The 13,103-nt window shown below is 35.4% G+C and overlaps 1 protein-coding gene across 1 annotated transcript in view; it reads left to right on the forward strand.

Annotated features, from left to right (window-relative positions):
* Positions 1-1,506: 1,506 nt before the first annotated feature.
* Positions 1,507-13,103, forward strand: part of LOC101566389 (N-formyl peptide receptor 2-like) — a 16,705-nt gene continuing 5,108 nt past the window's right edge. The window contains exon 1 of the mRNA XM_023704893.1: positions 1,507-1,531. The gene's annotated coding sequence lies outside the window, so the exon portion shown is untranslated. The remainder of the gene's footprint in view (positions 1,532-13,103) is intronic.

Here is a 13,103-nt window from a genome sequence, read left to right on the forward strand (position 1 = left end):
AAACAACCTGATTCCATTTTTACAGGAATGGAGGGTAGATTGTAATTTATTGAAATCTAATCAAGCTGCCATAAGTTTAACATGCGTGCTAGAAGAACACTGGAGAAAGTAAGGTAATCATCAACAGAGAGTATACCAAATGAGCATGCCCTTTCTCTGCCTCGGTGAAGGTGGGACTACATCTCTGCATCATTTTCTTTTTTCAATTTATTTTCTCCATTTTTTTGTGAGTCTTTCCAGCAAATTATTGACCCTCAGTGTGTTTGGAGAACTGTCCAAACTGATAGCTGGTGTCAGAAACAATGAAAGTCTTGTGTGAAAACTAAGACCTTTAACGAGTTTATCTCAACTTGTTCCTGTTCTCCATTTCCTCTTTTGTCAAGATAAGAATTCAACTGACTTTGGGGAAATGGTCATGCAAAAAATACAAGGCATATGAGAGATTCTAAGTAATGATAATAGAAAAGGGGGCACAATATTTTGTTAAACCAATATTTGTCAAACCTCTTTGTTGGAGGGAAAAACAAGGATCAGTCTATGCCCTCTAGAAGATGCAGGGTTAGAAACAGGTTAATAAATGAATTGAGTACAGCAGTAGACGGCTGGAACGTATGCAGGGTGCTGTAGAGAAAGGTATTCTTAAATTGAAGAGAAGAGGTTGGTATCTGAGTCCACACCATGTGCTAAAAGTAAGGTATCTCCCCTGGAACTGGGCTGAAATAATCATCACCATCCAGCTAGCCACAAATGTTCACAGTCTGGTATCTGCAGATGCTAGGCACCCTATTCCATTTACCACTTTTCCTTTTTCTTCTTTATTTTGACAGTGATAAAATTATGATGAGTGTAGAGGTATCTGTATGATTATTTTACCTCTGGGAACAGCAATTATCTTTTTTTTGTGTGTGTGTGGTACCGGAGATTGTACTTAGGACCTTGTATTTGCCCAGCAGGTGCTTAAGCAACTGAACTATCTCTCCAGCCCTAATTTTCATTTTTGTAAGCAGGTTTTTTCAGGACATGAAGTTTCAATTCATCTGAGAAAGTACAGGCATGTGAATAACATATTTCATTTCTCTTATACTCTTCTTCCCCCTTCCACCTCCCTCCAACCATCTCTATACCCCCTTGCCTCATGTTCTTTCTGATTGTTTTTAGTTTATCACACACGATGTTTTTATTACTTGTGGGCATTGGGTGTACTTAAATGATACATATTATTGCATTTTGAGATGAACAATCATCTTAAGAATACATCACTGGTGATTATACTTTGATGCTTCAGGACTGTGCCCGCTGTCACCCACAGATGTTTGCAGCGAAGGGAACATCCAGACACACTGAACTACAGATAGCTTATCTGCAAATGGTACAGGAAATTGCAGAAAATTTCAAATTTCTGTGATCCTACTGCTGCTGTCTTCATTGTTCCTCCTTCTGGCCTACAAAATCTCTACTGAAAGCTGGTGACAGCCTCAGTCACTCCACAGGAAGACAGAAGACCACCACAGAATCAGGGTCCTAGCTGTTGGTAAGTTGAAGCCTGCCAACTAAAAATGATTATTTGGATGCCTACTATTTGATAGGCAGTTCTTACCCCTCAAGCGGAGTGGTCAAATATCTAACCACTTACCCCAAATGCCTACTGCATGCTCTACTCTAAATGTATTATGAATGCAAATGTACTTGGATGATTCAGAGACTGAGTAAGATCAAGTGAGCCAATTAATATTTTTATGTCAGTTTATTTTAATTTACTTAATGGTTTGAAACAAGGTCATATTAATTCTTTCAGGATGATCTTAAGTGTCCCATATCTTGTTATGGTCACTTCAGTAGGTGTGATAACAGGCCTGAACCAGCATGACTGAGTTTTTAACTTAGTAACATGTTCCAATGATATACTTTTTGATATGTCAGGAACATAATATGCATCATTAAAAGTCATTTGCTCAGAATTCATAAACTTTTATTTAAAAATTGCTGCCAAAAACTTGTTAGTCACACGTATGGCTCATATTTGGCTCATATTTGTGACTCATATAAGTTCCTGTTAGACAGTGTGACTCTAGGGTCAGAGAACTGAGTGAACTTGATAGATCTGTGGATTCAAGAGCTACTGCATAGTTGCTTAGCACATGTAAAATAACTGAAAGGATCAATAAACAAGAAAACTACCTGGTATGACAAACTGTGGCTGGGGAAACAACTACACATCCTGGGTCATATCACACTTCAGCAGCATAATATTTAAAGTAAGGTATGAAAATTTGGAAAGAGTCAGTGAAAGAAGCTCAAAAGGAAGAGCACTGTGAACAGAAGCAAAAGGAGAATCCTAGATGTAATGAGTTGCCCTGTGAAGATGTGGAAAAATATGGAGACCATGAAAATGTATAGTGGTGTAAAAAAGATTCTTACTATATGTTCAGTGTGCTCATGACTGGTAGGGACAGGGTTAGATCAGAAAAAAAATCAAAGATGGTATTAACATTTGGTACGTAGACAACTGAATATGTGCACTCAAAACACAGAATATTACAAACGTGGCACATTAAAGACAATGGGATGTTTAAAAGATTGTTTTGTGAAATGTTGCTGAAAACCCCATGGGAGATGACAGGAAGTCAGTTGAGCTAGGGCTCCAGGGCAATGCCAATGCTGCTATCCTAGATTAAAATCATTAGCAGAACATTTTAATCTATGAGACTGTGTTGGAAGGAATGAAATTGGAGGATGGAAGGAATATAGTTGGGTGATGGAGCACTTCAATTTAGATTCAAATTTAGAGACAAAGAAATACTAAATTAGCTTGAGAAGTGGGTGGTCTATTGAATTATAAAGACTGCAGGTTAGTATTCTTTTTAAAAGAGAGTACACATTTTGTAGGGATTTAATGTTTAACATGTCAATACTTGGTGGAAAATACCTCTTCCATGTTATGTCTAAGATGTTTGATATTCAAACAGTGAGGCTAAGCTCAACTGCCTATGTTATAGGCTCACAATACCATTAAGCTTCTCTTCTGGAGGGTTAACAACCTAAGTTTTCAGACTAAAAATTAGAGAGAAAGAAGGACTGTAAGGACAGTCAACATTTTCATTATAGCCTTTCAAGGTCAGTGAGTACATAGAAGAACCTATACTGTACATCCTGTAACTCAATTGTGTCCCAACTTTTCTGATCAATGAGATTATGGAGCTTCAGAGGAAAGTGATCAAAGATGTGGAGTGTGCCTAAGGTGAATCACATGGAGAGAAAACATTCTCTCAGGCTTTCATAGATAGCAAATTGGTCAAGCAATGACTGTGACTCATTCACATGGCTGACGCTGACAAAGGATCTACAAACTGTAATACAGGGTTTCAGGGTAAATCCTGAGGTGATTTGACTGACCTTGTTAAATACAAAAGTTACATTTCTTGTTATGTAGGTCTTGCTTTATCTTGGTCTTAACCATCCAGCAGAAAAGAATAAAAAAGTGGTATAAGAAGTAAAGCCATATTAATATGCTGAGCTGTACAAGACTCAAGTCAACAACTTCCAATGTTTCCAGTTGTATGGATAACCCATTAGTATTATGGACTACTGGAAAATATTGGATTATTTTTCTGAATTCATGCACCTATCATATTTAAATGGTAATGAAATATCCATCTCTGACAAAACTAAACAAAAACGGGGACACAAAGGAAGGACAACTTTGTATCTGTTTATACAAAATAGTTAGGATAGATATACACCTACTTTCTCTGAATTCATTGAGAAGAAAGATTTGTACTAATAGGGTTTGGGCAGGATACCATGTGTGCATCTTGAACTATGAATAACCAATACTAAGTCAACAATATACAATGTATTAATTCTTGAAATTTTCCTACTAATCGATTTTGAAACTGTCTCATTACTATTTGTTTCTCTACAAAATTAATAAAAAAACAAAAAATTAGAGGGGTTACAAATTATAATTAAAACAGAAAATACTACAAGTGATACAGAATTTCACTTAACAAAGAATTATGAAGTTCACAATATATGTTGTAATATATAGTATTGTCTCCAACCAATTTAATATATTGGAAGATATGTGTATGTAAAACTGGAAGAGGAAAAAGAAATGTATAAGCTATTAAGAAGATAGAAACAATTGAAAAAAGGTGATAAAGTACATTAAGTATTATCAGTTTCTTTCCATACAGCAGCAGAAATGCAAAGTACATTTGTCCAAACCATCCTGCTTACATACATAGATAAATGTCTTCCCCCAGCCCATCTCCTGTCCTTCTCCTTAATTTAATATCTCATTCCTTTTGAGTATGTTCATTCCCTTTTTCTAGTACATACTGCATCATTCAGATTCCATTTTCTCTTTCAGGTTCTCATACTAAAGGGAAATTATGATGCTTGCACATGTGGATCTGGTTTACTTCACTTGAGTATGTTCTTCAGTTGCATCCATTTACTTATAAAATTTATCTTGTTTTAGAACTGAATAATACTCCATTGTGTTGTGAAAAATTTAAAAAAATATATATGTATACACAAGATAGGATAGATATACAGCTACTTTTTCTTAGTTCATTGAGAAGAAAGGTTTGTAATAATATTGCTTAGACAAGATATCATGTCTACATCTTGTCCTCTGAATAACTACTACGAAGACAACAGTATGAAATATATTAATTATTTTAAATGTCCTACTAAGTTCTTTCAAAAATTTCATTGCTATTTTATCTTCTTTTCTCATTAAAGTGAACAAAAAAACCCTTAGTAACCAAAAAAAATACTCCATTGTGTAAAAATACCTTATCTTCTTTATCCATTCTTCAACTGATGGGCATTTAGGTTGCTCCCAGTATTTAGCAGTGAGAATTTGTGCTCCTACAAGCATGGGAGCATGTATGTTGCTGTGGTAAGTTTTCAGTTCTGGAAAAATACGCAGGAAGGGAATATGCTTGAATGGGATTTTCAACCCTAGCTTTTTAAGCAATCTCCACACTGTTGTCTATAGTGGTTGTACCAGTGTGCACTCACACTAATAGTGAAGAAGTGTTCCTTTCACTTCATAGCCCCTCAAGCATTTGTTATTGGCTGACTCCTTGATATTAGCCATTCTTTCTGGGGTGAGATGAAATCTCAGTGCTGCTTTAATTTGCATTTCTGAAATGATCAATGATACTGAAATTTTTTTCATATATTTACTTATCTTATGTATTTCTTCCTCTGAGAAATGTATATTATCTCAGATGCCCATTTTTGGATTGGGCGTTAGAATTTTGGGAATATGATTTTTAAAATTCTTTATATGGAAAGGTCTTTGCAGGAGGGACAGTTGGATATAAGTATTTCCCAGTTTGTGGGTTTTCATTTTACTCTGTTGGAAATTAACTTCAAATTGCAAAAAGCTTTAAAAATGGTGAGATCCAAGTTGTTGATCCTTTGAAGTATTTTCCACATAGTTTAGTTTTTGCTCATAAGCTCCTTACCTACACCTGTGTTTTCAAGATTTCTGCCTACATTTTCTTCCAGAAGATTTAGTGTTTCTGTTTTAATATTTAAATCTTTGATCCATTTTTAATTTTTATTTTTTAATGTATTTGATAGATGGTCTCACTACACAGCTCAGACTCATAGTGATCCTCTTGTTTTCAACCTCCTCAGTGCTGTGATTACAGACATGAGCCACCACACCCGAGGGGCGGGACCTCACAGCATGAGGGACTGAGGATCGAATCCTGGTCCCTGTGCTTGTCAAAGCAGGCTCTTAATGCGCTGAGCTATCTCGCTGGCCATGATCCATTTTGTCTGCAGCTTTGTACATGGTGTTAGGCATGGTTCAGTTCTTAGCCTTCAGTATGTGCAAAGCTATTTTATATTTTTGCATCATTTATTATAGGGGCTAATTTCTTTCAGTAATCATGTTAGTCACTTTAATCAAAGGTAAGGTGGCTGAGTTTTTTCAGTTGTGTCTGCTCTTTCTAATCTGTTCCATTGATGCTCAGGTCTTTCTCCATGGCATTACTATGCAGATATTACAATAGCTTTATAGTACTATTTCCGGTCATGGGTTGTGATACTTTCTGCTTTCCCTTGTTTCCCAGGATTGCTTTTGATATCATAGGTCTCTTCTTGTTCCAAATGAATTTGAGGATAGTTTTCTCTAACACTGTGAGATATACTAATATAGTAATGGTATTTTAAATAGGATTTTATTAAATCTGTAGAACAATTATTGGGCTATGGACATTTTTAAAATAATGATTCTTCTTATCCAGCAGTATGGAATATTTTTTCATTTTCTCAAATCTTCTGCAATCTCTTTTCTCAGAGTACCGTAATTTTCAATGTGTAAATCTTTAATGTCCTTCGTGAGATTGATTCCTAAATATTTCATTATTTGAATATTATCGTAAAGGGCATGAATCTTCTAATTTGACTCTCAGCAGGTTCATTGTTTGTGTAAAAAATGCTGCTGTTATTTGGGTGTTCACTTTGTATCCTGTTACATTGCTGAATTTGGTGATTAAATTTACAAGACTCCTGGTGGAGTTTTCAGTGTCCTTCATGTAGAGTATCATGTTATCTGCAAATAATGATGATTTCCACTGTTCTTTTCCTATCATTATTCATTTTATTCCTCTTTCCTGTATAATTGCTATGGCTAATATTTCCTGAAGTATACTGAATAGGAGTGGAGACAGTGGACATCCTCATCTTGTCTCTGATTTTAAGGGGCAGTCCTGCAGTTTTTGTCCATTTAATATGAAGTTGGCATTTGGTTTCTCATACATGACTTTCATCAAGTTGAGATATGGACTATCTATTCTGATTCTTTGTATGGTGTTTATCATCAATGAGTGTTGGACCTTGTGAAAAACTTTTTCTGCATTTATTGAGATGATTATGTGACTTTTGCTCTTAGAGCTAGTCATCTGGAATATTAAATGTATGGATTTGCTTAATGATATTACCCTAGGATATAGGCAATTGAGCTTAACATCAGTATCTGTCTGAATATAAAATACCTTACACATCACATGGATCAGGTATTCTCTGTCATTTGTAGATATGCTGAAATTCAAATCCATACAGGATGTAAAAAATAAAAAGAATAAAAAATAGTAAAAAAATTAAAAATAATTAAAAATTTTTACACAGAAATTTAGAAATCTAAACATATACAACATTATAGCAGGACAGTCCTATGACTTTTTCTTCTTGTCTCTTGTTTTCATTTATTACCTTATTTTTTAAACAAACATTTACTTGAGAGAGAGTATAGCAGTAATTGATATGACATTAGAAGCACTACTCTTTTAGAAGACCAGTATGACAGGGATTCCAAGGGTGGCCCTAGTATTACAACTTAAGTTTGCACACCAAAAATTTAGAAAAATGAATTACAAGGATAGCCAAGATTTTGGCCCTAGCCCTTCCAGGTTAGTGATGACTCAGGACATAAGGGAACCTGTACTGTAACATCCTGTAATTCAGGGGTTTCCCAAGTTTTCTGATCAAAGCGATTATGGGGCCACAGAGGAAAGTCAGTGATGATGTAGAGTGTACCTTTTGTCAGTGTCCACATGGCTGACACTGACAAAAGATCCACAAACAACTGTACAGGGGTTAAGAGTAAGTCTTGAGGGGATTTGACTGAACTTGTCAAATAGAAAAGTTACATTTTTGTTGCATAGGTCTTGCTTTATCTCGATCTTCACCATCCAGCAGAAAAGTATACAGACAAGGTGTAAAAAGTAAAGCCAGAAAAAAGAAAGCCAAAAAAAAGGGGTAGGGAGAGGCAGGAGAACCACACCACCACCACCACCACCACCACCAAAAGTAAAGCCATATTAATATGTTGAGCTGTAGAATGCTCAAGTGAACAACTTGTGACATTGTCAGTCATGCAGATAACCACTACTATTATAGACTACTGAAATATATCGAATTACTCTGCTGAATTCATGCACCTACAACACATGAATGATAATGGAATACACCCCTCTGACAAAAGTTAACAAAAAAGGGGAAAATAAATGAAGGACCATTTTGTAGTGAAAAAAACCTATATCTGTATATACAAAATATACTAGGTATAGAGCTATTTTCTCTTTGTTCAATGAGAAGAAAGTGTTGAACTAGTAGTGTTTAGAAAAGATATCATGTCTGCATCTTGTACTATGAATAACTACTACAAAAACAACAATATTCAATGTGTTAATTATTGTAACTGTCCTACTAACCTGTTCTGAAACGATCTCATTGCTACTTCTTTTTCAATAAAATTATTAAGGAATAAATTTATCAATTTGCCTGTATTGAACCATCCCTTCATTCCTGGAATGAATCTCATTGGGTCATGATGTATAATCTTCTTGATGATATGCTACATTCTCTTTGCTAGTATTTTTTTGTGGAGTTTTGCATTTATAGCCATTAGAGAGATTGACTTGTAGTTCTCTCTCTCTCTCTCTCTCTCTCTCTCTCTCTCTCTCTCTCTCTCTCTCGTGCGCGCGCGCACGCACGCTCGTAAAACTGGGGATTGAACTCAGGCTCTTGCGCTTGCCAGGGAAGCACTTATTCCACTGAGCCATCTCCCTGGCCCCTGTAGTTCTCTTTTTAATTTGGATATTTCTGTTTTTTGAATCAGAGCAATACTTGCCTTCAGGAATGCGTTTTGTAGAATTGCTTCCCTTTCAATTTCATTGAAGCATTTGAGAAAAGTTGACATTAAACTTTCTTGAAATTTTCTGTAGAAGTATGCTGTGAAAACTTGTGACTTGAGCTTTTCTTGGTAGGTTTTGTTAAATTACATTTTAAATTTCATTTCTCATTATTGCATCATTCAGAATTTGTATATCCTCTTGATTCAGTTTTACCATTTCATATATATCTAAGAAACTGTCCATTTCACCTATGCTTTCCATCCTCTGAGGTGGAAGATTTTGATAGTAGATATTAGGGATTTCACGTGTTTTATTCTTTACTGCATGAATTTGGGTTTTGCTTTCCTTTTATTGATTAGGTTGCTAGGGTTTTATCAATTTTATTTATTCTTTCAAAGCATTTGATTTATTTGTTGTTTGTATTTTTTCTTCATATCCAATGAATTAATTTCTGCTCTAATCTTAATAATTTCCTGCCTTCTTGGGCTTTGGGCTTGACTTGCATTCTTTTCCTAATAGCTTGAGAGGTAGCTTAAGACCATTAGGGCCTTCAAGTAAATATTTGGCTAAAAAAGGTAATAAATGAAAACAAAAGACAAGAAGAAAAAATATTATAGTACTGTCCTGCTACAATACTGCATACTGTTAGATTTCTAAATTTCTGTGTAAAAATATATAATTGTTTATTCCTATTTTTAAAATATTTTTTATTTTTCTACTTTTTCTTCATAGCTGTAGGGATTTAAAACTTAACATATCAACATTTGATAGAAAATACTTGTTCCATGTTATTTCTAAGATGTTTGATATTCAAATAGATTGTGAGGTTAAGCTCAACTGCCTATGTTATAGGCTTATAATACCATTAAGCTTCTCTTCTGCAGAGTTAATAACTTAAGTTTGAAGGCAAAAATTTAGAGAAAAAGAAGGGCTTCAAAGACAGCCAAAATTTTGGCCTTAGACTTTTAAGGTCAGTGAGGACTCAGAACATAGGAGACCCTGTGCAGTAACATCGTGTAATTCAGTAATGTCACAAATTTACTAATCAAGGAGATTATGGGCCAAAGAGGAAAGTGATCAGTGATGTAGAGTGTGCCCAAGGAGAGTCACATGGAGAGAAAACATTTTCTCAGGCTTTTACAGAGAGCAAATTGGTCAAGCAATGGTCATGACTCATCCACATGGCGGGCACTGACAAAGGATCTACAAACTGCAGTACAGGGTTTCAGGGTAAATCCTGAGGGGATTTGACTGACCTTGTCAGATAAAAAAGTTAATTTTCTTGTTATGTATGTCTTGCTTTATCTTGATCTTATCCATCCCGCAGAAAAGTATAAAAACGAGGTATAAAAGTAAAGCCATATTAATATGCTGATCTTTAAAAGGCTCAAGTCAACATCTTCTGACATTGCCAGTCGTCCGGATAACCCATTACTATTATGGACTACTGGAGTATATTGGGTTATTTTGCTGAATTCATGCACCCACAATATTGAAGTGGCAGTGGAATACCTTTCTGAGACAAAACTAAAGAAAAGAAGGGGATACAAATGAAGTACCATTATGTATCTGTATATACAAAATAGTTAGGATAGATATGCAGCTACTTACTCTTAATTCAATGAGAAGAAATATTTGTACTAATAGTGTTTGGACAGGATATCATGTCTGCATCTTGTACTATGAACAACCACTATGAAGTCAACAATATGCAATGTATTAGTTATTGAAACAGTCCTACTAATTGTTTTTGAAGCTGCCTCATTGCTATTTGTTTCTCAATAAAATTTAAAAAAAAAAGATCATTGGGGCTTGTTCTGTTCTCCTAATTTGCTAATTTGCTGTTATAAATTTTCCCCTTAAGGCAGCTTTAATTGCATCCCACATTATTTGGTAGATTGCATTTGCATTTTCATTGATTGAGATTTTATTTTTAATTTCTTCTGTAATTTCATCTGTGAGCCACTGGTTTTTTAGGAGGTTGTTTTTTAATTTCCTTATACTTATGGGGCTGGCTGGCTGGCTGGCTTTCTTTCGTTGTTTCTTTTTTCTTTCTTTGCATTTTAGGTAAGGATCAATCTGGTGCTCAGGGTCTCACTAGTAGATCAGTCTCCCAAGAGTTGGGATTGTATGCGGGCACCACCACATTCAGTCTCAATCTCTGTCTCTGCCTGCCCCTGGGGTGGGGCCTGCATAGCAGGCCCGGGGATCCAACCCCTTGCCCTGTACCTGTTTGCAGGAGCTTTACTTTGATGATCGATTTGGCCAGCCTAGTTTTTTTAATTTGTTTTGTTAATTATTTCCAATTTTATTGCACTATGGGTAAGTAGTATGCATGGTATAATTTAAATTCCTTTGCATTTAATTATGAGTGCTCTGTGATGTAATATATGATCTACTTTGGAGAATGTGACTTGTGCAGCTGAGTAGAATGTATATTTTATTGTTGCTCAGTGAAACACTGTAAAGCTCTATCATGTGAATTTCTTTAAAAATTTGGTTTAGTTCTGTTAGTTCTTCACTGATATTTTTTTTGCCTATTTGATCTCTTTTTGACAGTGGGATGTTAAAGTCCTCATTACTAGTGTATTATTCCTCCTTTGATTTTTCATGTGTTAAAATTTGTCTGGCCCCTTCCCTCTCTTTGGTAATTTATTTTCTGTTCTTGAAGTTGTGAACACTTTTGTCTCATTCAGGAATATCTGTCAGTACTGTTGTAGTGTTGCTTTGGAGTTCATGAATTTGTTCAGTTGTTCTTTGTCATGAAAGGATCTTATTTAGACATCAAAGTTCATAGATTTTCCTAGATATCTGTTAGAATCTGTTTCATGTACTTGAATTCTTTCCTGTGTTGTCATTCAGTGTTTCTATCATTTTTCTATTCTCAGTTTGTTAAATCTATGCCTTTTTTTAAAGCTGTACTGAGCAATTCTTTCATAATTGTTGTCATTTGTTTTTTGGACCTGAGAGATTATTTATGATCTTATTTCTTCTATAGCCTCATGGACTTTTCTTTACTTCAGTTACTATCATTTCAGAGATCTTAGGTGTGTGATTTCCAAGTTCTTGTATGATTTTGTCTCCTGGACTTGTTCTCGGTGGGCTACAGGATTGAGATTGCTCGTTGCTCATGTATTTTGTCATCTTTACAGGTTCAAGTAATAATACAGATAGAATTCTGCAGGCTGTCCAGAGTCTGTGCAAGTTCTTAAATGGCTCCAGGAAAGCTCCATGCCTGCTCCATCTGGGCCCATAGATTATAGATCTCCTGCATCCCAGAGGGCACTCAGAATCCTGCTAAGTTTTAAAGTTTGGACAGGAACCAGTAGAATCTCCACACCTGTTCGACGGGAGTGAAAAAGTTCGAGTTTACCAGAGTACTACATGCTGCTCAGAGTCCACCAAATTTCTTAAATGGCGCCAGTACCACAAATAATATCTGTGTATACATTGATGATCTCAAAGCAAAGGAAAAATGGTCTCAGGAGGGGAGAAACCTGATGGATCCTCTTTTACTGGAACAGCAGGTTAAATATGGAGAAAGAACCATTGGATGTGGCAGCATAGATTCCTTATGCATCCTCTAGACCACTTTAGGTCTTCCTCTAATGAAAACATTGTAGGCCCAGAAGATATAATATGCAATTTGAAAAGAACATCTGTGGTGCAAAAAGTGAACATATCAGTTAAGAATAGTTCTTCTGCAGGTACTGTGGTTTGATCCCTGGCGTACCATGCCAGCCTGATCCCCAGGTCATGCTGAGACAGCAATTGAAACTGGGCGTGGTGACACCCACCAATTATCCCAGCACTTGGGAGGCTGAAAACATGAGAATCACTATGAGTTTGATCTGTGTACTGAGTCCCTGTAGACCCTGTGCTAAACAAAAACTAAAAGAAAAAAGAAAAGAAAAATGAGTTGCTCATCCAAATTTTGAATTCTCTTCCTAGCAAGAATTCTGTTCAGAGTAGAGCTGAGGTTGTAAAGGAACAAACTTCAAATATAGTATCTTTTCTATTTTTAAAAGAGAACAAAACATAATAAAAGAAAAAACTACTTGTAAGCAATAGAGTATTTCACTAAACAAACGGAATTGAACAATAATTGTCATATTGATTGCTGTCTTAAAAGTAGTTGTTCAGATTACCAGATATAAGCATATAAAATTGGTCACAATAATTAAAAAGAAATAAGCAAAATATTTAACTATTACCTGCTTCTTTCACTAGACCATCAGACTTCAACAATAAATTATCGAAGCTATTCTATGCACACACATATGTAGCAATGAAAATGACCTATGAGCAAACCAGTTTGCACAGTTTTTTAGTAAAAAAAGGAGAAGTAAAAATAAATTGCTGAATGTGGGTTGTTTGGATTTTAAATTTATTTATTTTATTTATTTATGTGTGTGTGTGTGTGTGTGTGTGTGTGTGTGT

This window comes from Octodon degus, unplaced genomic scaffold, assembly GCF_000260255.1.
Source record: "Octodon degus isolate 3935 unplaced genomic scaffold, OctDeg1.0 scaffold00206, whole genome shotgun sequence".
Taxonomy (NCBI): domain Eukaryota; kingdom Metazoa; phylum Chordata; class Mammalia; order Rodentia; family Octodontidae; genus Octodon; species Octodon degus.